The 25,224-nt window shown below is 37.9% G+C and overlaps 1 protein-coding gene and 1 non-coding gene across 3 annotated transcripts in view; one reads left to right on the top strand and one right to left on the bottom strand.

The window, feature by feature from the left end:
- TTC28 (tetratricopeptide repeat domain 28) overlaps positions 1 to 25,224 on the top strand; it is a 557,344-nt gene that overhangs the window by 114,008 nt on the left and 418,112 nt on the right. The window lies entirely within an intron of this gene.
- On the bottom strand, positions 18,434 to 18,505 carry TRNAY-GUA (transfer RNA tyrosine (anticodon GUA)). Its single transcript has one exon. It is a non-coding gene; the product is annotated as a tRNA-Tyr (tRNA).

Here is a 25,224-nt window from a genome sequence, read left to right as displayed (position 1 = left end):
CCTACTTTTGCATTCCAGTCCCCTATAAAGAAAAGGACATCTTTTTAGGGTGTTAATTCTAAAAGGTCTTGTAGGTCTTCATAGAGCCATTCAATTTCAGCTTCTTCAGCATTACTGGTCGAAGCATAGACTTGGATTAATCTGATATTGAATGGTTTTCCTTGGAAACGAACAGAGATCATTCTGTCATTTTTGAGACTGCATCTAAGTACTGCATTTTGGACTCTTTTGTTGACTATGATGGCTACTCCATTCCTTCTAAGGGATTCTTGCCCACAGTAGTAGATATAATGGTCATGTGAGTTAAATTCACTCATTCCAGTCCATCTTAGTTCACTGATTCCTAAAGTGTCGATGTCCACTCTTGATGTCTCCTGTCAGACCACTTCCAATTTGCCTTGATTCGTGGACCTAACATTCCAGGTTCCTATGCAATATTGCTGTTTACAGCATCGGACTTTACTTCTATCACCAGTCACATCCACAATTGGGTGTTGTTTTTGCTTTGGCTCTGTCTCTTCATTCTTTTTGTAGTTATTTCTCCACTGATCTCCAGTAGCATATTGTGCACCTACCGACCTGGGACGTTCATCTTTCAGTGTCCTATCTTTTTGCCTTTTCATACTGTTCATGGGGTTCTGAAGGCAAGAATACTGAAGTGGTTTGCCATTCTCTTCTCCCTTTTCTTGGAGGGTGTAGGCTAATTCATTCAGTGCCTTGTGAATCATGGGAAGGACTTTGGGTGTTTTCCTAAGAGTGACTGGACAGCCAGCCATATTGGGTTTGGAGCTGGAGAATGACTTGAGCAATTTATGTTCTGTTTCTTTTTTCTTGGTTAAGTCCAGGGTATCAAACATTTCCATTACTGCAATAAGTGTCCCCTTGCCTCTTTGCAGTCAGGCTCTTTTCCATTCTGATGACCCCTAATCTGATTTTATCATCATAGATTAGTTGTAACTATTCCAGGACTTCGTATCAATGGAGCCATACTAATGTACGCTTTTGTATCTGTCTCCTTTCACTCAGCATAATGTCTGTACTGTGCAATCATCTGTGTTGTTTCAGGCATTAGTGAATTCATTTATTTTTATTGCTTTATCGTGGTTTGACTATACAACAGTTTATTTATTTACCTGTTGATAGACATTTGGATTGTTTCCAGCTTTCTGATTATTATGAATAAAGTTGCTATGAACATTTGTTTACAAACAAGTCTTTTTGTAAATATGTTTTCATTTTTCTTGAGCAAATACTTAAAAGTGAAGTTGCTAAATCATATGGTTTAGTGTATTTTAATTTTATAAGAAATTGTCAAACTGCTTTTCAACATTGTACCACCTCATTACAATCAAAGAAGGGCAAATTAAGACTGCAGTGAGATACTATGTTCACATACTAGATTTATAGAAGTGCCATTTAACACGGTTTTGCAGGCAGTGATTATCACTAGGAACTGTTATACCTTGTTAGTAGGAATGTTAACTGTTAACTGGTATAACTGATTTTGAAAACAGTTTGGCAATATATTGAAACGACTCCTATGTAGAGAAACTCCTGTGCAAGTGTATTAGAAACTGTGCATTAAAATTTGGAGAATAACACTGTTTATAATAACAAAAGGACCAGAAACTACCTAAGTGTCCATTGATAGGATAAAGGATAAATTGTGCATATTCACACATTACAATATTATATATTAGGGAAAATGAATGAACTATTATTTGCAACATTGATAAAGTTAATAAGCAAAACTAAATAATATGTTGTTCAGACATAATGTGATAAGACTATGTCAAAAAAGGCAAGAAGATGATAAATACAACAGTAAGAATATTTCCTTAGGCGGGAGGTTAGGGCAGGTTGATGGAGTTGTAGGTAGATGCAAATTAATGGTAATGTTCTGGTCCTGAGTTGCTTTATAACTAAAATATAATCATCAGTATAGCTCTTGGTATATCAAATATTTAAATGAGCATACAAATTAAACAACTCCTCTGGCTTTTGTATAGAGGAGTGGATTATAATGAGACAAATAAATAACTGATTTCATTCAAAGCAAAATTTGTTCCAGCTGTTACAGGGAAAAGCTAGTTCTTACCTGTTACTTGGAAGGGGGTACTGTATTTGACAGAAGTGCACAGGCTTGGCAACCCATCCTGTCCGTACACCATAGTTCTTAGGTTAGTGATTCCCCATTCATACTTCAGTGTGTAGGTCCAAATTTCCATTAAATGGGCACTTAAAAGTGTGGAAACATTTATTTAAGTACATTTGCAGCATTAATTCGTAATTTATTCATTCATTGTCTGACTGGCATCTCCTCAATTATAGTATTTATGTTATCACTTGGAATATAAATAAAAATACACTTTTACTGATGGATTGATTAAGCCTGATTCTTCACATAAAGAGCCAACCCCCTAAAGTAGTATTTCACTTTGCAATTTAAGCCTCTCTCTCTGCTCTCTCCTCCGTTTCTTACTTTATCTCTGCTGTATAGCTGTTACCAAAGGATTTCACTTTATCATCATTTGGAGAGTACATTTGCTTCATACCTTTTTGAATCTTCTTTTTCCTGGATCTCACATCTTCATTTCTTTTGGTTTATTCTCTCATTCTGGTAGAGCATGCTCCTTAGTACCTTGCTGATAAGAAAGGGAGAAAAGAGATATGTTTTACTCTAACAATTAATTTAATTCTACTTTAGAAATTATTTTCCCTCCAAATTCTTAAGGCATTGGTCCTGTGTTGTCTTGTTTTAATTGTTGCAGCTTAAAAGTCTGGTGCTATTCTCATTCCTGATTCTTTGTATGAAAGCTGGGTTTTCTTTTTTCCCTCTCTTTAGAAGCTTATAAGATCTTTTTTATCCCCAACATTCTGCAGTTTTACAACAAAATGCCTTAATGTAGATCTGTTTTGATTGTATGTTCAGGTAAATTTTTACAGAACTTACAGATAGGTAGTTTGACAGTTTATCTCTCTACTTTATTCTGTCTTCCTAGAATTTCTATTACCAGGATTTTGAACCTCATGAGGCTGCCATTTAATTTTCTTACCTTTTCTTTTTCTCCTGATTTCATTGTTGTTTCATTTTGCTTTACTTTCTGGTGCATCTCTTCTACCTTATCTTTCAGATCTTATATTGAGGGTATTTTGTTTCTTCTATCATATTTTAATATCAAAAATTCCTTTTAAAAAATGAGACATTATTCACTAGGTTGTACAACCATTGTCACTTTCTAATTTCAGAACATTTTCATTATTCCAAAAGAAACCCCTATTCATGAGTCATTCTCTATTCCCCTTACTCACCAGCCCCTGACATCACTAATCTACTTTTTGCTTCTGTGGATTTGCCTGTTTTGGACATACCATGTAAGTGGAATCATACAATATGTGAATTTTTATTTCTTGTATCTTTCTCTTAACATAATGTTTTCAGGCTCAATTCATGTTATAGTGTGTGTATATGTCCTTTTTCTCCTGAATGTTCTTTTTTAGTAAATCCTGTTCTTACTTCATTGAAGCAATATTTTTTCTTATCTGTCAGATCTTTTTGAAAATTTTATCTTTGTACATATTCTTTAATTTCCCCAAGTAACTTTTTTTCTGTGATTTGGTGTCTGCTTTTTATATAAGATGTTTTTCTCAAAAATGTCTACCATCCTTATTTTTTTCCTTAGATTTCAGACTGAGGTACAATAAAACTTAATGGAAGTTCTCTAAGCATGGGTGAGACTGATTGTGCATTTCATCACATGGTGATCTGGCTGGGTAGAATGCCTTTGGGTCTTTTTTCCCCTTCTTGTGTGCAGTCAGATTCTCTAGCACCAATTCTTCCATTTTTCTATCTGAGGATTTATGTTTGGCTCCCTGACAGTGTTCTGAGAGCCAAACATACAAGCTTATAGTTCAGCCACATTTTTTCAGTATGGAACCCTCCAACTATGCCTTTTATCTCCCAACCAGAGATCTCTGTTTTCCTTTATCCAGGCTTCTGCCAGAAGAGAGAGTAGCAGTCATCTGGATATGTAACTGCTTCTTAAACAGACTTTTAACCTATGTTTAGCTTTCTAGTCTATCTTCATCTCAGCTTCCAGAGGTACATAGTGCTGCCACTTCCTGAGCCTGATAGAAATTCTGCAATATAAATAGACTTTTCTTGGTGGCTTAAGTTTTGGTTCTGCTAAGTCAGTTACCACTTGCCCATCTGCTTTCTAGCCTTTAGAACTTTGCTGTTTTTGCCTCATCTTCTAATCTTTTGTTTATATTGTGAGTTTATGCCATTTATAAAATCCTTTTAATGTCTTTTAGGTGGAATTTTAGAAGAGAGGAGATGCAAATCTTGTGTTTAATCTACCATGTTTAGTAACAATTATTTTAGCAGAGTATTAGAAATACTAGCTTGCTAGGGCTGCCATATGAAGTATCATAGACTGAGTGGCTTAAACAACAGGCATTTATTTTCTTGAGGTTCTGGAGGTTAGAAATCCAATATTAAGATGTCAGTAGGATTAAGATGTCAGAAATCCAACATTAAGATGATTTTTTCTGAGACCTCTCTCTGTGGCTTGTAAATGGTTGTTTTCTCATTCTATCTTCATGGACTTTCCTTTGTGGGTGTCTGTTATCTGTTATAATCTCCTCTTATAAGAACACTAGTCATACTGGATTAGGGCCCATCCCTGTGACCTCGTTTTATCTTAACTACCTCTTTAAAGATTGTGTTTCCAGATATAGTCACATTCTGAAGTACTGGGTGGGAATTAGGACTTCAGTAATCTGAATTCAGTCTATAATAAGAATATTTGTGACATTTATTAAGTGAATTGATTTTAATACTTTCAGCCTATATACCTTTTCATTTTTATTTCATAATGCAAAGAAATCTTTCATGTTTATAAGAATAATTATGGATGACTTTCTCTTTTTATTTTCTGAGTTATGCTTTCCCCAAGCTCAGTGAGCTTAGTAATGTTTAGCTGAGGTTCTTTTTCCATGCTTCTACAAAGATTAGACACTCACCCAAACTTGCTTAAACAGGGTGTTTCTGTCAAGAAGTCTGAAGTCATTCTGATCCCAAGTCTAAAGTCATTCTGATCCCAAATCCTTTCTTCATGTCTCTTTAATATCTTCGTTTCCCTTGAAGCTTATAAGATACTAAATGTTCTAAAATTTCTGATGTGATGCCTTGATGTGGGTGAAATTTTCATCCATGGCATTGGATATTTGGTGAGCTTTTTCAATCTTGAAGTTAATATCCTTTGGAATTTTTCTTGAATCATTTCTTTGATGATTTCTTCCCCCTGTTTTCTTTATTCTCCTTTGCTGGAAGGTTATGCAGATATTGGCACTCCTGGACTGGTAGTTTTTGCTCTTAGCTTTTCTCTTTTTCACATTTTTTTTGCTTTTCATTATACTTCTGGAGAAACTTTCCTAGGTTTTATCATATTACTATCCTCATAGTGAACCCTTCATTTTTATTATGTATTTAACTTCGGGAGTTCTTGATTCTCTGTAGTGCATGTGTGTTTTATTAACCTGTCCTTATTTCATGGTTGCAGTTTCTCTTTTTATATATCTGTTGATGCACACACACATTTTCTTTTTGTTAAAATGTAACTGTCTACAAAGTATGCAAAATTAGATGTATAATTTATCACTAAGCAAACACCTGTGAAACAAACCACCCAAGATCAGTCATAGAATGGGGGTTTTTCTATCTGCTTTTTACCTCCCATCCCCTGTAAGAATTATTTCTTCACTGCTTGAGGCTCAAAATCTCCACTAGTAAAAGAATAAACTATACAAGCCGTTCTATGTAAAGAGACTAGCGGCCATTTAGCCTATGAAATGTCGTTGTACTTAGGAAAAAAATAAAGTGATAGGGACATCAGAAAGAAGATAATCCAGGGTGGAGAATTGGAACATGAATGGTAGATACTATGTTTAATGTCAATTAATAAAAGAATGATATAAATATTTCTTAGTTGGTTTCAGTATGGTGTTGTTTTGGGGAGCTTTAATTAGCTAAATAAGAAAAGCAGAATCTTTGAAGAAAGGTTTTCGATATTAACTTGTTCATTTATCAGTCAGCCTTACATCAGTTATTAAGCATTGAAGATTCAAAGATGCTTTGAGCATAGTCACTGCCCTCTAGAGAGTCAAAGATGCTCTCTAACCTCAAATGGATCTTTCTCTAAAAGGTAGATCCTAATAAAGGTCAGAACACAAAGCATTAAGTTTTTACTCCAGTAAAAGAGATGTATCTGAGATTGGCCTGGCAAGAGATTGGAATATTGTGTTAATGATCCCAGTGTTCTTTCTGAGAACACAGGAATCACACTTCACTAATTCCAAGGTTCAGTGGATTAGAGGAAAAATCTTAAACCCAGGAAGATTAATTCAAATCCCGTATTAACCTATTTGATCATTTCACAGTATTACTAGATAATTTGTAATTAGTGACAAGCACTTAGAGTTCACGAATAATCCTGCTTGGGTGATTGCTCCTCTGTTCTGACCTTCATGCCTCCCTGTTGTTTCCAAGAGATAAAATGAGCACTTTAATTACCTATTGTTCAGGAATTCTGCTTTTTCTTCACCAAATGATGCAATATCTTCCTAACTTATGTTAAGCATGTTTTTCCTCCCCCAGATCTTTTCTTTTGTTAGAGAATCCTTTCTAGGTAAGTGTATCTTTATTTCCCATGATTTTTAGCTGTAGCATTTCAACCTGGATTAGTTCTCTGTTATGTTAGGATTTTGTTTTTCTGCATCACTAATCAAACAGTTTCTAATGACATCTTGTCTTTTCATGTGAATTGAAGATTGAGTACTAGGAATTTCCGCACTACAATGAACCTATCCCACAAAAGTACTACAAGGAAAGATAACACTTTTTTGGAAAAAGAGCTATTCACACCTACCATTAAAAAGGTAAATAACAGACTGATAGACTAATAATTATTCACAGAAGTACAACTTGCCAAGCTTTCAAAGATAAAAGGATTATTTCTCGTTGAAAATGGAAAAGGACTTCTCTCATCCTGTTGAAATTTAGTGATTCATGTTGGGATAGTGTAATTTCTGTACTGAGCTTTTAAAATAGGTTTGATTTTTGAAACACTTTGATTTCTCTGTTGATCTGTAAGCCTTAGGCTGAAATGTGGGGAAAATCTGCTTATCCATCTCTAGGTTTGCATCTAACACTTCTCTTATGTTGTTCTCTACCTGTCGAAACCTTTTCCATTGCTAATGTGTAAGCTTTTCTCACAGCAAACCACTTCTCTGATTGTCCAGACACTAAATGAGGGTCCTACAGTCGATTTAATTTCTGGACTAATATGTAGAGTTAGTGCAGATCGCACAGGTTAATGGGCTCAGTTTCAGAAAACTGCCTCACCTCAGACACCACTTGCGAGTCCTGGTTTGCCACCTGTACTTGTGACCAACTGACTATAAATTAGGGGTTCCATGACCCTTCCTGGAGGAGGAAATGGCAACCCACTCTAGTATTCTTGCCTGAGAAATCCCCTGGACAGAGAAGCCTGGTGGGCTATGGTCCATGGGGTCGCAAAGAGACACGACTTAGCAACTCAACAACAACAACATGACCCTTCCTCAAGTTTGATAATGTGCTCTTACTGCTCACACAATGCAGGGAAATAATTTGTAGAAGAAGTGCATCGGGCAGGATATGGGGGCGTGGCACAGAACTTCCATGTCCTCTCTGGGTGTGCCACCCTTCCAGTACTTCCGTGTATTCATCAACCCAGATGCTCTCAGAGCCTTGTCATTTAGGTGGTCGTGTCATTTCATGGTGGTTTCATTATGTAGGCACGATTGATTAAATCATCAGTCCTTGGTGATTAACTCAACCTCCCGTGCCCTTTCCCTCCCTGGAGGTCAGAAGGTGGGCCTGAATATTCCAACCTTCTAGACACACCTTGGTCTCTCTGGAGTCCAACCTCCACTGAAGTGTCTAGCTTGCAAAAGACACTCTTCGGGAGGCACTGAAGGTTCATTGTTAAGAATTCTCACCTCCCAAAAGAAGCTTTCACCACTGCAGAGATACCAAGGGTTTTAGGAACTGTGTGTCAGGGACCGAAGACAGAGGCCAAATATATATTTCTTATTGTAACACCTCCACCTTACTAAATTTTGCCCTTTTACATGCTGTTTTAGTTTCCAGCCTCTTAAAAGTTCCTTCTTGCCAATGTACCTTTTCTTTGCCCTATTTCTTTAGGGCCAAATATAAACTTTGTTAACATTATTTTTTTGGCAAATCCATATTGATGTGTTCAGTTGATGCAATTATATTGGGGAATTCCACTTTCAGGTAAAAGAGTTTCATTTTAAAGCAAGGGCTTTTAGAGATGACACTTAAAGCTGCAGGGTGACTACCGGGGTAGAGATTCGGTGCATTGCTTTCCACCTTGGGGCATTTTCATCTGGAGACCATACATTATGGTTCTTTTCAAATTACACTGCATAGCTTCTTGTACTTTTACTTAACTGGCCCTCTTTACATCTTAGCTCAGCCTCTGGTTGGCCTAAGCAAAATGTTGTTTTATTGTAGTGAAACACTGGTGTCTTGTGGAACCTAATGGCAAGATGTGCCAGCTAGGCCATGTGAAGGAATGGAATAGAAAGCAGTTAGAACTCAGGCAGCCATTTTCAAAGCCTCTTTCTGTAGGGCCACATGGTCTCTGAATTAATTTCTTGTTGCGGCTGTAACAAATTACCACACACTTAGTGGCTTAAACAATAAATTTATTCTCTTTAAAAGTGTGGAGGCCCAGAAGTCTGAAAACAATTTCACTGGGCTCCAATCAAGGTGTTGTCAGGGCTGTGTTCCCTCTTGAGACTTAAGGGAGAATCTGTTTCCTTGCCTTTTCCATCTCCTAGAGTTATATTTCTCGTTTTTCTGATTCACGTGCCTTTCTCCATCTTTTCAAAGCAGCGTGACTTTGTGTTTTCTTTCCAGTTGCCACATGGCCTTCTCCTGTGGTAAAGTCTCCCTCTGCCTCTCTCTTATTAGGAGCGCTTACAGTTATATTTAGGGCCTACCTGGGTAAACCAGGACACTCTCTGCAGCTCAAGATCCTTAACTTGATGACATCTGCAAAGTACTGTTTGGGTGTATAACATTATTTTCACGAATTTCATGGATTAGGCCCTGGATATCTTTGGGAGCTATTATTTAGTGTACCAATCTCTAATCATTCCTTCTCTCTCTGCAGCTGTTCATGTTTTTTCTGAAGACCACCTTTCTCTGTTTTGGTATACAAGTACCAAGCATATCTAACCCACAATGGCAGTCTTACGTCTTGGATTCACAAGAGAATAGTTCAGATTAATAGGATAGTAGATAATAGAATTGAATATTGATTCCAGATTCCTACAAAGCAGTTTGAAGCCCTAACTTGGTCAGATCTCCAACCCTGGTGCAGCTTCCTGTGGCCAAGAGGCAGATTCATGCCTAATAAGCACAGCTTCAGACTCCCTTGGAGAAGGAAATGGCAACCCACTCCAGTACTCTTGCCTGGAAAATCCCATAGACTGAGGAGCCTGGTAGGCTATAATCCACTGGGTTGTAAAGAGTCGGACATGACTGAGCGACTTCACTTTCACTTTCAGATTCCCTATCCTATTGATGGGGTGCAGTTCTCACAGAAAGAAGGATAAGTAGGCTACCTAAACTGAAGTTGCTGATTTAGTTATAACTAGAGACAGAATAATTGCATGTTCTCGAAAATCGTAATTGGAGTGCTTTGATTGTACCAAAATGGATGAATTCTAATAAGAAATGATAGTTTCATAATGATTTTTATCCCTTTGCTCTTAAACCAAATGAGAGACAATCCTGCAAGTGTGATCCCCTCACACAGCATCGTAAGGAGTAAACTCTTACATGTGTAAAAGAGGTAGAGGAAGAAAGAAATGGTCGTCTAAAATTAGAGGGGAGATAGGACCCATAGACAGAGATTTTGATAGCTCTGTGTCTTTACTCAAAGGCAATGGCACCCCACTCCAGTACTCTTGCCTGGAAAATCTCATGGACGGAGGAGCCTGGAAGGCTGCAGTCCATGGGGTCGCTGAGGGTCAGACACGACTGAGCGACTTCACTATTTATATTTCCCTGATATTGCTGATTTAAATAGCTTTTGCCATGATTCAAATAGGTTAATCCGGTGGGTGTTGCGATTGCACCCTGGGCCTCTCCTAGTTGCGTTGTGAACCTTAAGATACCTGCCCCCACCCCAGCCGCACCCACTGTTTCTAGAGCACCTGCAGGTTTAGTAAGGGGGTTCAGCTTCTTCTCAGAGAATTGTGTCTGTAGTCCTCCTAGTCATCCCCGCATCTTCAAAGATGTCTTTCTTTTGAACACACCATCGTATTTTCGTAGCATTCTTACTTTGTACCCTATGTCTCTAAAGTAAACAGGTCTTTTCTGAGCTCTTTGAGATTACTTTCTTTTTAGGTTATGACCCAAATCCTAAGCTTGTGAATGCTTCAGGGGTATCTTTATTTTATATCTGCTTGTCATGTATAGTTCCTAACATGACAGTTCTGTACTGAAGACTAATTGATGGTCCGTTAATTGATGGCACTTGAGATAGAAGAAAATGACCATATTGAACAGTATATTATTTGCCTAGAATCAAATTGCTACCACAGCTGCCTTACTGAATAGGCTCACATGATGTGTCTGGTTGGAGCAAGATGCCAACAGATCAGTAAGTGTAGAGTTATTATAATAATTGAAAATCAGTATTAAAATTTCACAAATAAAAGCTTTGGTTTGGGAATTTTTATTGGATATTTGAGAATATCAGTTATTGGTGTGAATTTTTCTTTAAAAGATGGAATAGGATTTATGCTAGTAAAATATGTAATTCCTATTTTTGGTAGGGGGGTGTTAATTTTTCACAAAATAAAATCCCCATTTTCAAAACTGTCTTTCTGATGTGTTCTAAGTGAAAGTGACAGTTGTCTCTTCATGTCCTCCTAATATATTGCTTAGCAACATTACAGCAGATGTTGGCATAAGTGAATATTGGATGTGAGAATGCTGATTATGGGAAGTGGGGAAAATTAAGAATAAAGGGGTTATGTTAGGAAACTGCTGAAGGGTAAGGGGTGTGTCCTGTCAAAGTCTGGGCACCCATCAAGTATAGAAGATGTGGGTGCTGACCCACGAGTATATGCAGAGTGCTAGTCTCTAAAACCATCTGGCTTAATGCATTTATATGAGCAAATTAGAGATGTAAATGTGGCCATGAGGATTAATCACACACTGTGCTGCTCTGTGCGAGTCTTAGTGCCAAATCACATTTCACATTCTTGGTGCTCTGTATGCTTTCTTTAGATTTATTACTTTTGCTTGGTATGCCATTTTTTATACATCACTGATGCTTTACAGTGGAATTTTTTGATGCCTGTACCTGCAACACGGAGGAAAGATCTCAAGGGGAAGGAAAAAACAGATCAGATCAGCATTGTTTTATATCCTTCTCTCGTTCAAATGCTGTCTAACATCTTTGGGAAATTTACTGCCGCCTCTAAGAATCTCTTGGCTTTCTCAGTATAGCCCTGTATTTTCAGCCTTTTTTCTCCTCCTGCCCAGCTTTATTGAGGTATAATTGACATATAACGTTGTATAAAAACATATACTGCAAAATGATAACCACCATAGGTCATGTGACTACCATTTTTTTCTTGTGATGACCACATTTAAGATTTACTGTCTTAGCAACCTTCATTTATATAATACAGTATTATTAACTATAATGACCTGCTGTACTTTAGATCCTAGAATGTATTCATACTCTAACTTTAAAGTTTGTATGCTTTACATTTTTCTAGTTGATATTCTTCATGCCAGAAACTGGGAAACTTTTGATTGAGAAAATGTAAATTGACTTGCCTGAGGTGGCAAGCTAAGTCCTGGTGTTCAGATACAACAAAACGCGATCATCACTGAGGCAGAAATTGCTAGCTCTTCCCCAGTATTTACTTCCTTTTTTTTCCTGTGCAGTGTGCTCTGCAGTTATTAACTGGACCTTTTGCCACCTCGAATAAAGACTACCCAGACTCATAGCTAGGGTGTATTCATAAAACTAAATTCTGGTCCGTGGGGTGTAATCCGAAGTGTCTAGTACAGTTCCTAGGACACCTTTATAGGGAGAGATGTGCTTTCTTCCTGTCTTATTCTCCTTCCTGTTGGATGGAATGTAGATACTGGCTGGTGGTTAAGTAGCTATTTGAACTGAACTGTACTGAAAGTATGTATTAAAGATGAGAGAAGGCCAGAGAGGGAATGGATTCTTGAGGATAGGGAACATAATGTCAGCCTTGAACTTATAATCTCTGCACTTTGTTTATATAGGAGAAAGTTAAATTTCTGTCTTAGATAAGCCACTGTTATTTTGAGTTATCTAGTCCCTGAAGCTAAAGCTAACCCTGGCTAACATAAGCATCCTCAAATAAGACTTACTTTGTACCTATTATAAGCTTGGTTAATTGACCACTTCTAGCATTTAGATATATGCTTTTAAAAATTAAAAGTTAGCTTCTGGTTTTCTTCTCACTATTTATATCTGACCTGATGTATTCCTGCGATTTTCTTACGTATAGAGTTTACTCTAGTGATTGTGTTTCAGTAAGACAGCTGAAGAAGAATTTTTTCTCCCGAATGAGAGAAACCAAAGTTTGTAAACCTAAGTCAGTAACCAGAAATGTAAATCTATGATGTTTTATGGTTCGGCTGATTATATATGATCATTGGACACAGAGGCACACAACAACAGTAAGAAATTTGGGGGAGTCTATAAAATGGAAAGCATCTGGTGTGAAGTCTATAAAAGACCACACTATCAAGTCATTTCAGATTCTTTTGTGAGTTGAAATTTGGCTTAATATAAATGGCTTCCAAGTAGTATTTCTTCCTTCTGTTCTCAAAGAGGATATTAAAGCACTGAAGAATGCTGTAGTTTAGTTAGGTAGATGTAAAAATCCTGGGAGGATCAACATCGGGTAAATATCATCTCTTCCAGTGTTGAAAATGAAATGATAATAGGGTAGCTTAGAGATAGTAATAGAAAAAGTAAAGATGAAATTCAAGTTCTGATACTGAGAGAGAAGAAGGGTATTTCATTTTAAATTATGTTCTAAGGAAGATAAAAGCGTGAGGATTTTTTTTTCTCTCTTTTGAAGTGAGCAAATGAAGGCCAACAAAATCTTACCATACACTAATTTAGTCTTTTTCATAGATAGGGAAAATCTTTCCTAAACTAAATTGAAAAGTAAGCATCATCAAGAGACTGTAAAAGATAGACACATAATCAGGAAAATGAAGATGCTGATATGATAAATTAGCATCTGGCTCCCTTAACCACCTTTGGAGCTACAAGCATGATATGGCTTTGTTTTCCTGTAATCACTTCCCTAACCATGTTCTGTGAAACCCCTCTTTTTGAGCAGATTCTCAGTTCCATAACTTTGTGTATACTTTAGAATATTTAAAAAATTCCAGTTTAAAACTCCAATAGTATATCCAGTTTAAAGTTCTTCCCGTCCCCTTTGTCCAAAGCCAGTGGCTCAGGCTTCATCATGAAAAAAATTTTCCAATTAAAATAAATAAATTTATTAAAACGAAAAATTTCTCTACCTCTTCTGGATCTCTAGCTCTCCCAGTGAGTTAGAAGGAAGGAAGTGTAAAGAGTTTAATGTCTCACTTAACTGGTCCAGTTGTAGCTCACTCAGTGTTGATTGTTGCAGTTTCTCTGGTGTCCATTGGCAGGTGTCCAAATGCTAGTTCTCTTATGGAGGCACATGTATGATTATTTTGAAGGGCCCTTTAGGAACGTCTCCATTGCAGTTTCTTAATATGAGAAACTAAGTTCCAGTTCTGTCTCTTCCAGCCTCTCTGAGGGTCCACCTCTAGTGATACACTCTAAAGCCCCCTGCTACTGGAATCCTCTTGCCTCCAGGCAGTCTTCCTGGGTAAGGTACCAGCAAGATATCCCAAGTCACCTTCTATGATAACTGAATTTGGAAGTTCTTATATCTTTGCCATGCCAGTTGACGGGAGTTTAACCTATTCCACTGTTGTCTCTTTCTGCTTGTTTTCTCAAATTATCAGAGCAGATCAACTATTCATTGCCTAGTAATTCTTAAAGTGTAGTCTTTAGACAGGAGCAGCATCACCTCGAAATTTGTGAGAGATATAAATTCTTCAGCCTTATGGGGCCCGTTTGTATGTATTCTAATGTGCTTGAACAGCTGGTGGGATATCCAAATGGTGAATGAGTTTCTCTTACTACAGATACTCTCAATGATTAATTATTGTATTTTGAATATAATGTCAGTCAGTCAGTTAAGTCGCTCAGTTGTGTCCGACTCTTTGCGACCCTGTGAATCACAGCACACCAGGCGTCCCTGTCCATCACCAACTCCTGGAGTTCACTCAGACTCACGTCCATTGAGTCAGTGATGCCATCCAGCCATCTCATCCTCTGTCGTCCCCTTCTCCTCCTGCCTCCAATCCCAGCATCAGAGTCTTTTCCAGTGAGTCAGCTCTTTGCATGAGGTGGCCAAAGTACTAGAGTTTCAGCTTCAGCATCATTCCCTCCAAAGAAATCCCAGGGCTGATCTCCTTCAGAATGGACTGGTTGGATCTCCTTGCAGTCCAAGAGACTGTAGCCATTATAAATTAGTGGAGGTAGCGCATGACATGTCATAGATCTTCTTTCGGCTGAAGAAACAAGTTACAAGTCCATATGTAAAGTGTTACCATGTGAGTTGAAAAAAATGTTTGAATATGCATGGAACAGTTCAGGCAGTAATGGGAAGGAGAAGTTAAATTTTTTATTTTGTAGTCTTCTATCTTCACATTTTACCATAATATATTTTAACTTTATAATTACAACTAGTTTAACAAAAAAGTATCTCACCATAATCAACCTTTACCTGTGACCTTATCTCTGGACTTAAACATCCTAAATCTAAAACCTTCATGTTAATATAGTTCAACTCTGACCTGGCTTCTTTCATTTATTCAGCTTTTATCCTGATAATCTTATTTGTATTTCTTTTTAGGGGTCTCATCAGAGAGCTATTATTTTCCCATATAGTCTGAGGTTCACTTCTGTATTTGTTTTGTTTTATTTTCAAATTTTTTAAATTGTGGTAAAACTTAATTTTTTTAATTCTTTTAACCACATAAGAAAATTTGTTTGTTATTTAATGTCTTTTTTCAATGAACATATTCCTCCGCTTCCGTATTCCTCCTCCATAGGACAAGGAACATTTCCTGAAAGGACAACCTTGAAATTAATAGCTACAACCAAGTCTGGGCTGTTTGAGAGCAGAGGACAGTCCAGAACAGAAGATACACCCAGCAGATCAGAGTCAGACAATATATAGGTCAGGTATCAAGTTGTTCATGAGGGCAAGAGCCAGGCTTTGGGTGAGATTTCTGAGTAGTCAGAGACAGGGAAGAAAAAACCTGGATAAGGAGTAGGTACCAAGTGATTGGATAAGGAGATTGAGGATTAAACATAAGATAATTGATTACGTTGCTAATACGGAACAACAATAGTAACAAGAAATGAGCTTGCTAATATATATTTTCTGCAAAAAACAGAAACTGATCTTGGAGTATGAGTGGACTTGACCTGACCTGGAAGAGGTAAGTAGGTGGCACTTTGAGAGAAAGGTTGGAGGGCAAGGCAGTTTGTGTCAGGTTCCACTTACTTTCTTTAGATTCTGTGTTAGAAAAAAAGAGTAAGATTTGGAGTAGGAATATAAAAACTCCCAAGCTAAACCGCTTACCACTTCCACCTCCCTCTGTCAAAACACACACACACATGTAGGAGATCTTTGTGGCTTTTAATAATCTTTTACTGGGATACATGATGCATTAATGACCTGGTGAAATAAGACTACCCTTTTATTAATGGGGTGAATATTTCAGTATTACCTTTCAGAAACTGACCTTTAAAAAAGATTAAAGCCTCTTATTTAGTAACATATCTTTTGATGTTTCTGTCTTTACCAAATCCTGGTTTGTATTAGAACTTCTATTTCTGGGGAGATTATTGAGAAAGTTATTGAAAAATAGTCACAGAGATGTTATGGGGAGGGAGGTGGGAGGGGGGTTCATGTTTGGGAACACATGTAAGAATTAAAGATTTTAAAGTTAAAAAAATAAACTATACAAAAAAAAAAGAATAAAAAAAAATAGTCTTAGATATATCTGGAATTTTTCAAATTGTCTCACCCATTTCAGTAGTTTTTACATATAAGTTTAAATGAAGTCCATACTATCTTCAAGCTAAAATCTCCTAGGTTTTGCTTTTTGGATGAATTTATTATCTTTCTTCCTTTCCTTTCATCCTTTCATCCTCCCTCTGTTTCTCAGTCCTCAGACCCAGGTCCCTTATCCATTTAAATGCATTTTTATTATTATTTAGAATTTTACTCTAAGCTTTTTGAGGTAAAACTTTAAGCAAGATTTTATATAAAATTAAGGCAAAATATTTTATATGTAGAAACATTTATATATAAATTTATATATAAATATAACATTTATATGTTATATATGTAGAAACATTTTATATGTAGAAAGTCTAAGTAAGTTGACTAAGATATAGAATAAGTGAGAGTACAATAAAATAAGTAGCATTACACTTGGCAGGTGTGAAAATTGTGACTGTTACTTGTCATTAAGATCTGACTACTTCAGGAAGCAGAGGGTTTTTTTTTTAAGATTTCTTTTTCTTCAGTTGGAACTGATTCTGACACGGAATAGTCACTGTGTTTTAGGATTGGAATTTAAAAATCTTATCTTTGAGTTAGTGATGCTAAAGTTGGTGAGAATTATAGGAAACAACCTTTCCATCTATTTTTTGGAGGCAGTCAGAAAAGTTTGTGTACAGGTTATTTTTTTTTTTTAAGAGTTTGTAGTCACAGATGAACCATATTAGGCTAGCATATATTGTTATAAAGGTTAGTTTCATCTTTATTTGGCCTTTTCAGCTTTGTTCTGTTTCATTTGCTCTAATGTGTCTAAACAAGATACCATATAGAGCCATGGTGTTCTTAGTAGAATAATGTGAAATATTGACATATTTTATCTTTTAGATACTCTATAGATGATAATTATAGAAAATGGTTACAATAAATTAATATCATCAGCACATGTCCATGAATAAAATAACTCATTCAACCGAGAATGTTGTTGATCTGTTCTCTCAACTTTCCATGCTGATGTCAGTCTGATGAATTTTTATTTTTGTTGTCTGATGCTAGAAGGAGAATGATAGCTCATGCCAAAGAGTTAAAAATTTATGAGAGGAAGAGTTTTAAATAAAGAGAATTATATATTAACTTAAATTTTCTGTGATTGCTGGGAGAAATATAAATAACCTCAGATATGCAGATGACACCACCCTTATGGCAGAAAGTGAAGAAGAACTAAGGAGCCTCTTGATGAAAGTGAAAGAGGAGAGTGAAAAAGTTGGCTTAAAGCTCAGCATTCAGAAAACGAAGATCATGGCATCTGGTCCCATCACTTCATGGCAAATAGATGGGGAAACAGTGGACTTTGTCTTTTGGGCTCCAAAATCACTGCAGATAGTGATTGCAGCCATGAAATTAAAAGACGCTTACTCCTTGGAAGGAAAGTTATGACCAACCTAGACCGCATTTTGAAAAGCAGAGACATTACTTTGTCAACAAAGGTCCATCTAGTCAAGGCTATGGTTTCTCCAGTGGTCATGTATGGATGTGAGAGTTGGACTGTGAAGCAAGCTGAGCGCCAAAGAACTGATGGTTTTGAACTGTGGTGTTGGAGAAGACTCTTGAGAGTCCCTTGGACAGCAAGGAGATTCAACCAGTCTATCCTAAAGGAGATCAGTCCTAGTTGTTCTTGGGAAGAACTGATGCTGAAGCTAAAACTCCAATACTTTGGCCACCTCATGCAAAGAGGTGAAAAGACCTCTTCTCATTTGAAAAGACCCTGATGCTGGGAAGGATTGAGGGCAGGAGAAGGGGACGACAGAGGATGAGATGGTTGGATGGCATCATCGACTCAATGGACATGGGTTTGGGTGGATTCCAGGAGCTGGTGATGGACAGGGTGGCCTGGCGTGCTGCGGTTCATGGGGTTGCAAAGAGTCTGACACAACTGAGCAACTGAACTGAAATTTTCTGTGAATTGGGGAAAACTGATCACTTTTTTAAAAAATAAGGCTTTATTGTGATACTTTTTACATACCATAAGTGAAAGTGAAGTGAAGTTGCTCAGTCGTGTCCAACTCTTTGCGACCCCATGGACTGTAGCCCACCAGGCTTCTCCATCCATGGAATTTTCCAGGCATGAGTACTGGAGTGGGTTGCCATTTTCTTTCTTCTCCAGGGGATCTTCCCAACCCAGGGATTGAACCTGGGTCTCCCGCATTACAGGCAGACGCTTTACCATCTGAGCCACCAGGGAATAACTACATACCATAAAGTTTCTAATTCCCTGATCAGGGATCGAAGCCGGGCCCCCTGCAGTGGGAACACAGAGTTTTAGCCACTGGACCACCTGGGAAGTCCCTACATACCATAAAGTTTACCCTTTTAAGGGTGTATAATTTAGTGGTTTTTCTTTTATTCAGTAAGTTGTGTAACCACTATACAATTCTAAATCATTTCCATCTATCTCCAAAGAAATACCCATTAGCAGCCATTCTTCCTGTCTCCTAACCGCTCCCCAACTCCCCCTTCCCTCTCCAGCCCCCCACTCCCCACCCCTCCCCCGCCCAACCCTGGCAACCACTCACCAGTTGACTTTCTGTCTCTACAAATTTGCCTGTTCTGGACATTTTGCATAAATGGAACCATACAGTATGTGTCACCTTCTTTTTTAGCAGCAGAACATCTGAATCTAAGTCTGGAAACATTAGCATTCTTACCAAAGCAAATTTGAACAAAACTTCAGTAATATTTCTAGACTGGATTTGTGTAGCATCCCAGGAAGTGGGTTTTGATTTGATGATAGATTTGATTTGATTTGCTAATAGATTTGAGGATGATAGATTCATAAGCCCAGTGAACGGAGCATTTCAAGGAGGTGCTCTTTTGTTTAGAATTGTTAGTGTTGTAAGAGAGAGGACTACTGAGTAGAAAGGTGAACCTGAAAACACTTTAAGATACTAAATGAAAAAGGAAAATAATTTAAAATATTGTTGGTACATTTTGGTTTAACCTTTTAACTTACTTTGGTAGTTATTTGCTGTTCAACCTTTGCCATTTACAATGTATAGCTAATCCCAGCTACTAACGTGGACAGTCATCTTTTGTACTGTGTCCTGTGTGCAGAACACTACCAGTAATTGTGTTAGATGATAAGAGTGTTTCTGTGGGAGGTGGATCTTCTGAAATACCTTTCATGCAAGTTAGTTTTTGTCTTATATGTGCATTCAGAATAAACAGAAAATTCTTTACGATCTTAACTGCTGTTCCTTAATTTGGTAATCAGTGTCCACTATCTGGCCCATTCATGTACTCTTGAAGTTGGAAGAAAAAGCCCTGTCTTGTTTTTATATCAATGGCCAGATAGACAGCACTTTAAAAAATTAGCATATGAATGTTTTGACTATCTCACTTAAGACAGCCTGTCAGTTTGGCAGCTCTGAGCCTGTTATTTCTGTGTCTTCTCTTTTCTCATTTTCATGTTTTGACAAATAAGATTGTACTTTTGACAAGTGATTTGTACTTCATCTAAGGTTTTCAAAGTGTTTTTAATTTATTTATTAAACTATCTAAAGATCGTTTTATCCACCCATTTTTAGGTAACAAAAAATTCTCTTTAATACAAATGAAAATAGAAATTGATAGTACTGAAGTTCTTGCACTAAAAAACATTATTGGACAATAATTATATTTCAGAAGCTTATATTTTTTCACTTAAGCATTTTCAGACTTAGGCCAGAGCGTAGTACTGATTTAAGGGGAAAAGCTCCTTCTGGCATTACTTGGGAGAGTGTATCTTTCAGATCTGAAGGTATTTCCAAGTGTTGTTCAGTCGCTTAGTCGTGTCTGACTCTTAGTGACCCCATGGACTGCAGCACGCCAGGCTTCCCTGTTCTTCACCATCTCCTGAAGCTTGCTCAAATCCTTTAGTAAATGAGTAAATGCTGTGCTGAAAATTTTATTGCTAAAGGAAATTCTGTCTATTTAATCTTATTTTATGGCTAGCATTAAATTCAGTGATTCATTGAATGAATATTTAATGAGTACTTAATATGTTGGGACCTGTTTGAAGTACTGGACTTAGAGTGGTGAGCGATACAGATATCACTCTCTAGACCTTAGAATCTGTTGGGTGACATAGTGATCAAATGAGTAAATAATTCATTTTCAAACCATAATATGTGGATGTGGCTTGAAGAAAACAAGAGAATATATAGTGAATTTGGAGTGGGGAGTTGATTTTGTTCAGGAGTACTCCTTGAGGACTTGCTATTTATATTTGAAAAGAGACTCAAAATATTGAGAAGGAATACCTACTCTGGAGGAAGAGATTTCCAGGCAGACATAACTGTAACCACTGAGGTCATGAAGGAAGCATAAGAAGGCAGGTCTGGCCACAGTTAAAGAAAAGTATGGTAAGAGATGAGGGTGAAAAGTAGAGGCTAGATGATGTATGGCCTTGCAGGACGTGGTAGAGGCTTTGTATTTTTATACTTTTTGCAAAGTAAAAGTGAAGTTGCTCAGTCGTGTCTGACTCTTTGTGACCCCATGGACAGTAGCCTATCAGGCTCCACCGTCCATGGGATTTTCCAGGCAAGAATACTGGAGTGGGCTGCCATTTCCTTCTCCAGGGGATCTTCCCAACCCAAGGATTGAACCCGGGTCTCCTGCATTGCAGACAGACGCTTTACCATCTGAACCACCAGGGAAGCGCTTTGTGCAGAGGGAAGCCTTAAGCAGTTTTCAAATGGGGAACTGCATGATCTAATTTATATTATTTAAAAATCATTCTGGCTTCCCTGGTAGCTCAGCTGGTAAAGAATCCACCTGCAATGCAGGAGACCCTGGTTCGATTCCTGGGTCGGGAAGATCCACTGGAGAATGGATGGGTGACCCACTCCAGTGTTCTTGGGCTTCCCCTGTGGCTCAGCTGGTAAGGAATGCACCTGCAATGCGGGAGACCCGAGTTAGATCCTTGGGTTGGGAAGATCCGCTGGAGAAGCGAATGGCTACCCACTCCAGTATTCTGACCATAGTCCATGGAGTCACAAAGAGTTGGACATGACTGAGTGACATTCACTTTCACAGAGAGAGTGGATCACAGGAGGCAGAGTGAAGCTCATGTTGTCATCCAGTTGATATCCATGACTACTGTGGCTAAAGAGGAAGGGGTAGAGGTGATGCGAAGTGGCAGAATATGAGTTAGAATTTGTAGGTAGAAAGTTGAGGACTTGCTAATGGGTTAGATGTTGAGGGCAAGCATAGGAGTGGAATCCAAAGTAACTGTTTTAATTTTTTGGCCTGAGCTGCTAGAGGAATAGAGATGCCATTAACTGAGATAAAATAAAGAATGAAGAATGACCAGATTACTGAGGGGAAACCAAGAGTTTTGTTGAGATGTCTGAGATGTTCTGTTAGATGTCTTAGTGAAGATGTTGAGTAGGCAGCTATTCATATAAGTCTGGAGCTCAGACAGGTAGGAATTTGATGTATAAATATGAATGTCGTCAATTAAGAGGTGATATTTAGAGACTTGGGGCTAGCTGAAATCTGAGGGAGTATTTATAGGCAGAAGACTCTGCCTTGGAGCTCTCCAGCATACATACATATCTATTCATTCCTATATGTTCATGCAAGAAAAACTTGTGTTCCCATATAAACAAAATCAAACCTGTTTATGTGAGTCAAGCACAGTTCTTGGTTGCAAGTGAAAGTCGTTCAGTTGTGTCTGACTCTTTGCAACCCCATGGACTATACAGTCCATGGATTTCTCCAAGCCAGAATGCTGGAGTGGGTAGCCATTCCCTTCTCCTGGGGATCTTTCCAAACCCAGGGATTGAACCCAGGTCTCCCGCATTGCAGGCAGGTTCTTTGCCAATTGAGTGACCAGGGAAGCCCAAGAATACTGGAGAGGGTAGCCTATCCCGTCTCCAGCAGATTTTCCTGATCCACAAATTGAACTGGGGTCTCCTGCACTGCAGGTGATTCTTTACCAGCTGAGCTACCAGGGAAGCCCTTGGTTGCAAGTTTAACAGAAAATAATTGTGACTGTTTTAATCCAAAGGTACATGGAATTCAGCCATAATGGGCCCGCAGCACACTGCTTTATCCTGGAGCTGGATGTTGTAGGTCATGATGAGCTCCCTGGTACCGATGATCACAGTAGCTAGCTGCTGCTGTGGGTCCTGCCAGAGTAAATTCTCTGTCTTACTATTCTTGCCAGGGAGTTCAACAACTACCATACATAGGTGTCCATTTTGTGAGTGTCACCTATTTGGTTGTTTCTTAATTACAGAGTAGCAACAAGTCAGCGCTTTCAAATGGACTTCAAGAGTCATATTTTCTTCTATTGACTTTCTTCTCTAATAGCCTTTATCCTGCCATAGCATGGAAACGAGATCTACTTTCCCTGTGTTCCTTTTAACCATAACCAGAGAAATTGTAGTCATTTTTGCTTAAAAACACACAAGTAAATAAGCCCCCTGTTCAAGCTTCTTTACTATGTTAAATTTAGCATAATAAAACACTGCCCCTGCACATTCAGGTTTCCTTTAAGAAGGTTGATAAACCCAAAGCTGTATGTTCTGCTCAAATAACTGACCACTGAACTGACTTGAGATAAATCCTATGAATTCTAAGTAAAGATAACATATGCTGAAATTTTTCCCAGGTTGATAAATTATATAGCACCAATTATGCATGCTCTATAGCTATGGCTACCTGGTAGAGAGAAATAACAAAATTGTAGCCCAGAATATTGTAGTCCATTGATCTGATCTATATGAGAAAATTGTAACACAGTCATGGAGTCATGGTATTCTTAACATAGATGATTCATTATTTACCAAAGAGATAAAGTATTTCCAGTTTACTACCCATGTCCTTTAATTGAATGCTGGACTTTTTCATTGAGTGGTAGATTTTGTTGTCTTCCTTCAAAGAGTATTGAACTTTGTTCTGCCGAATAGTTAAGTTACTTGTAGATTCAATGTGCTTTTTTCAAGACTGGTTTTTAAACTTTGTCGGGGTAGGTTTACAGTATACTTTAGTGTCATTAACCTCTTCTATTGAGAAATGACTCTTCTGAGGTCTCTACTGAATGCTCCAGGTAGTCCCTCCACTCTAGCTACTGGAACTTAAAAGACTTACAGCCCTAGAGAGTTCTGACAGTTATTCATCTTACAGCTTTCCTTCACTTAGCCTCATGGAGTTTTACCCTATTTTGGGCAACTTTGTATTCATCCAAAACTCAAGAAGACCGTCTGTTGATTTCTAGAGAAGCATGTCCACATTTTCTTCATTTCTCTGCCCTGAATGTTCCAGCTTCCTTGGCATCCTCAGACTCTGACTCCTCAAGACCATTGTGCTCTGCTTGGGATCCCTTTCCTCCTCTGGGGTCCGGAAAGTGCCTCCAGGCAGAAATCCAGGGTGATCACAGGGGTTACCTCATTTGTTTTGCTTCTCTCAAGGTTCATGGACTATGTGCATATTGTTGTCTGAAATAGTACAAAAAACAGGGTTTTTCCTGTATTTTATCCAGTTTTCTAGATATGCTAGGAGAGTACGCCTGATCCCAGTTGCTGTGTCATGAACAGAAGCAGAAGTCTCATTAGAAAAATGATTTTACCACTGAAATACATGAAAATTAGAACCTGACAGGTGTGGCCCTTAATATATAATCAATACAAAATCCTTGGTGTGATAAAGAGAGAAAAAAAATCAAGTCAGTGTTAGCATAGTAAAACAACAACAGTAACACAAACAGTAAACATACATACAGGATATATTATATATGTGTATGTGTGTGTATAATTACATATATAATTAAAAACTCCCAACAACCATACTTTGCTATTATTATCTCTATTTTACAAAGTTGGGAATTGAAGTACAGAAAAATGAAGTAACCCAAGGTCAGATAGCTAGTTGGTGGATCTAGAGTTTGAACCAGGCATAATTAGCCAACTTAAAAATGCTGCCTCAGGAAACTGGGCAGGTGTCCCACCCATCCCAACTGAGCAGTGAATTATATTGTATTTTTTCTTTTTTCACCAAAGCTTTATACATGTCATCATTATGTAAATGAACTACAAATCTCTTAATAGCTATAGCTGTAGATACAGATATATATCCTTAGCTCCAGGCAGTACCTCCACCTGCCTAGTTTACATTCTTGTGAATCTCTCATGACTACCTTAGACCCAGAAGTCCCAAACTGAATTTAATACCTACCTGTTCTTTCTGTGACCGATACCTTAGTTAATGGGTTATCTCTTTTTCTAAAAGATGGTGAAAAATTTAGGGATCATCTTTAAATCCTTCCTTCTCTGTCTCTTTCATGTAACAACTTCCCTTTTGGTGTTGTATGTGTGTTAGTCACTCAGTTGTGTCTGACTCTTGGTGACCTCACTGTAGCCTGCCAGGCTCCTCTGTCCATGGAATTCTTCAGGTAAGAATACTGGAATGGGTAGCCATTCTCTTCTCTAGGAGATCTTCCCAACCCAGGGATCGAACATGGGTCTCCTGCATTGTAGGGAGATTCTTTACCATCTGAACCACCCTGGAAGCCTAGGCCATGTTTTACTTGTGAAATGTCTCTCAAGAAGGGCCTTTCTCTGTTTCTGCTGCCCTAATTCAAGACCTCTTCATCCCTTCCTGAGCTATTGCAACAGAAACTTCTTTGGCTTTTCTGTCTTTATTATTCTCATATGCTCTTCTGTCCTTCACAGTATACTTTCAGAGTTAGCATGAAACTCAAATAGATTTGCTGATGCCTTAATTAAGAACCTATGCTGCTCACCCTTGTAAGTCAGGAGTTAAGAACGAGACTTGAGAATCTGACTCCAGTTTCCTTTCTTCTAGCCATGATTCTTTGGGAATTCTTTGGCGGTTAACCCATTAGTCTTAAGTTCCTCTTCTGTAAAATGGGCATAATGATAGTTCCTCCTCATAAAGGTATTAAGAATCAACAAATAA

Source organism: Budorcas taxicolor, chromosome 17 (assembly GCF_023091745.1).
Source record: "Budorcas taxicolor isolate Tak-1 chromosome 17, Takin1.1, whole genome shotgun sequence".
NCBI classification, from domain to species: Eukaryota; Metazoa; Chordata; class Mammalia; order Artiodactyla; family Bovidae; genus Budorcas; species Budorcas taxicolor.
The sequence above is the reverse complement of the archived record's forward strand: the minus strand, read 5'-3'. Positions and strand labels throughout refer to the sequence as shown.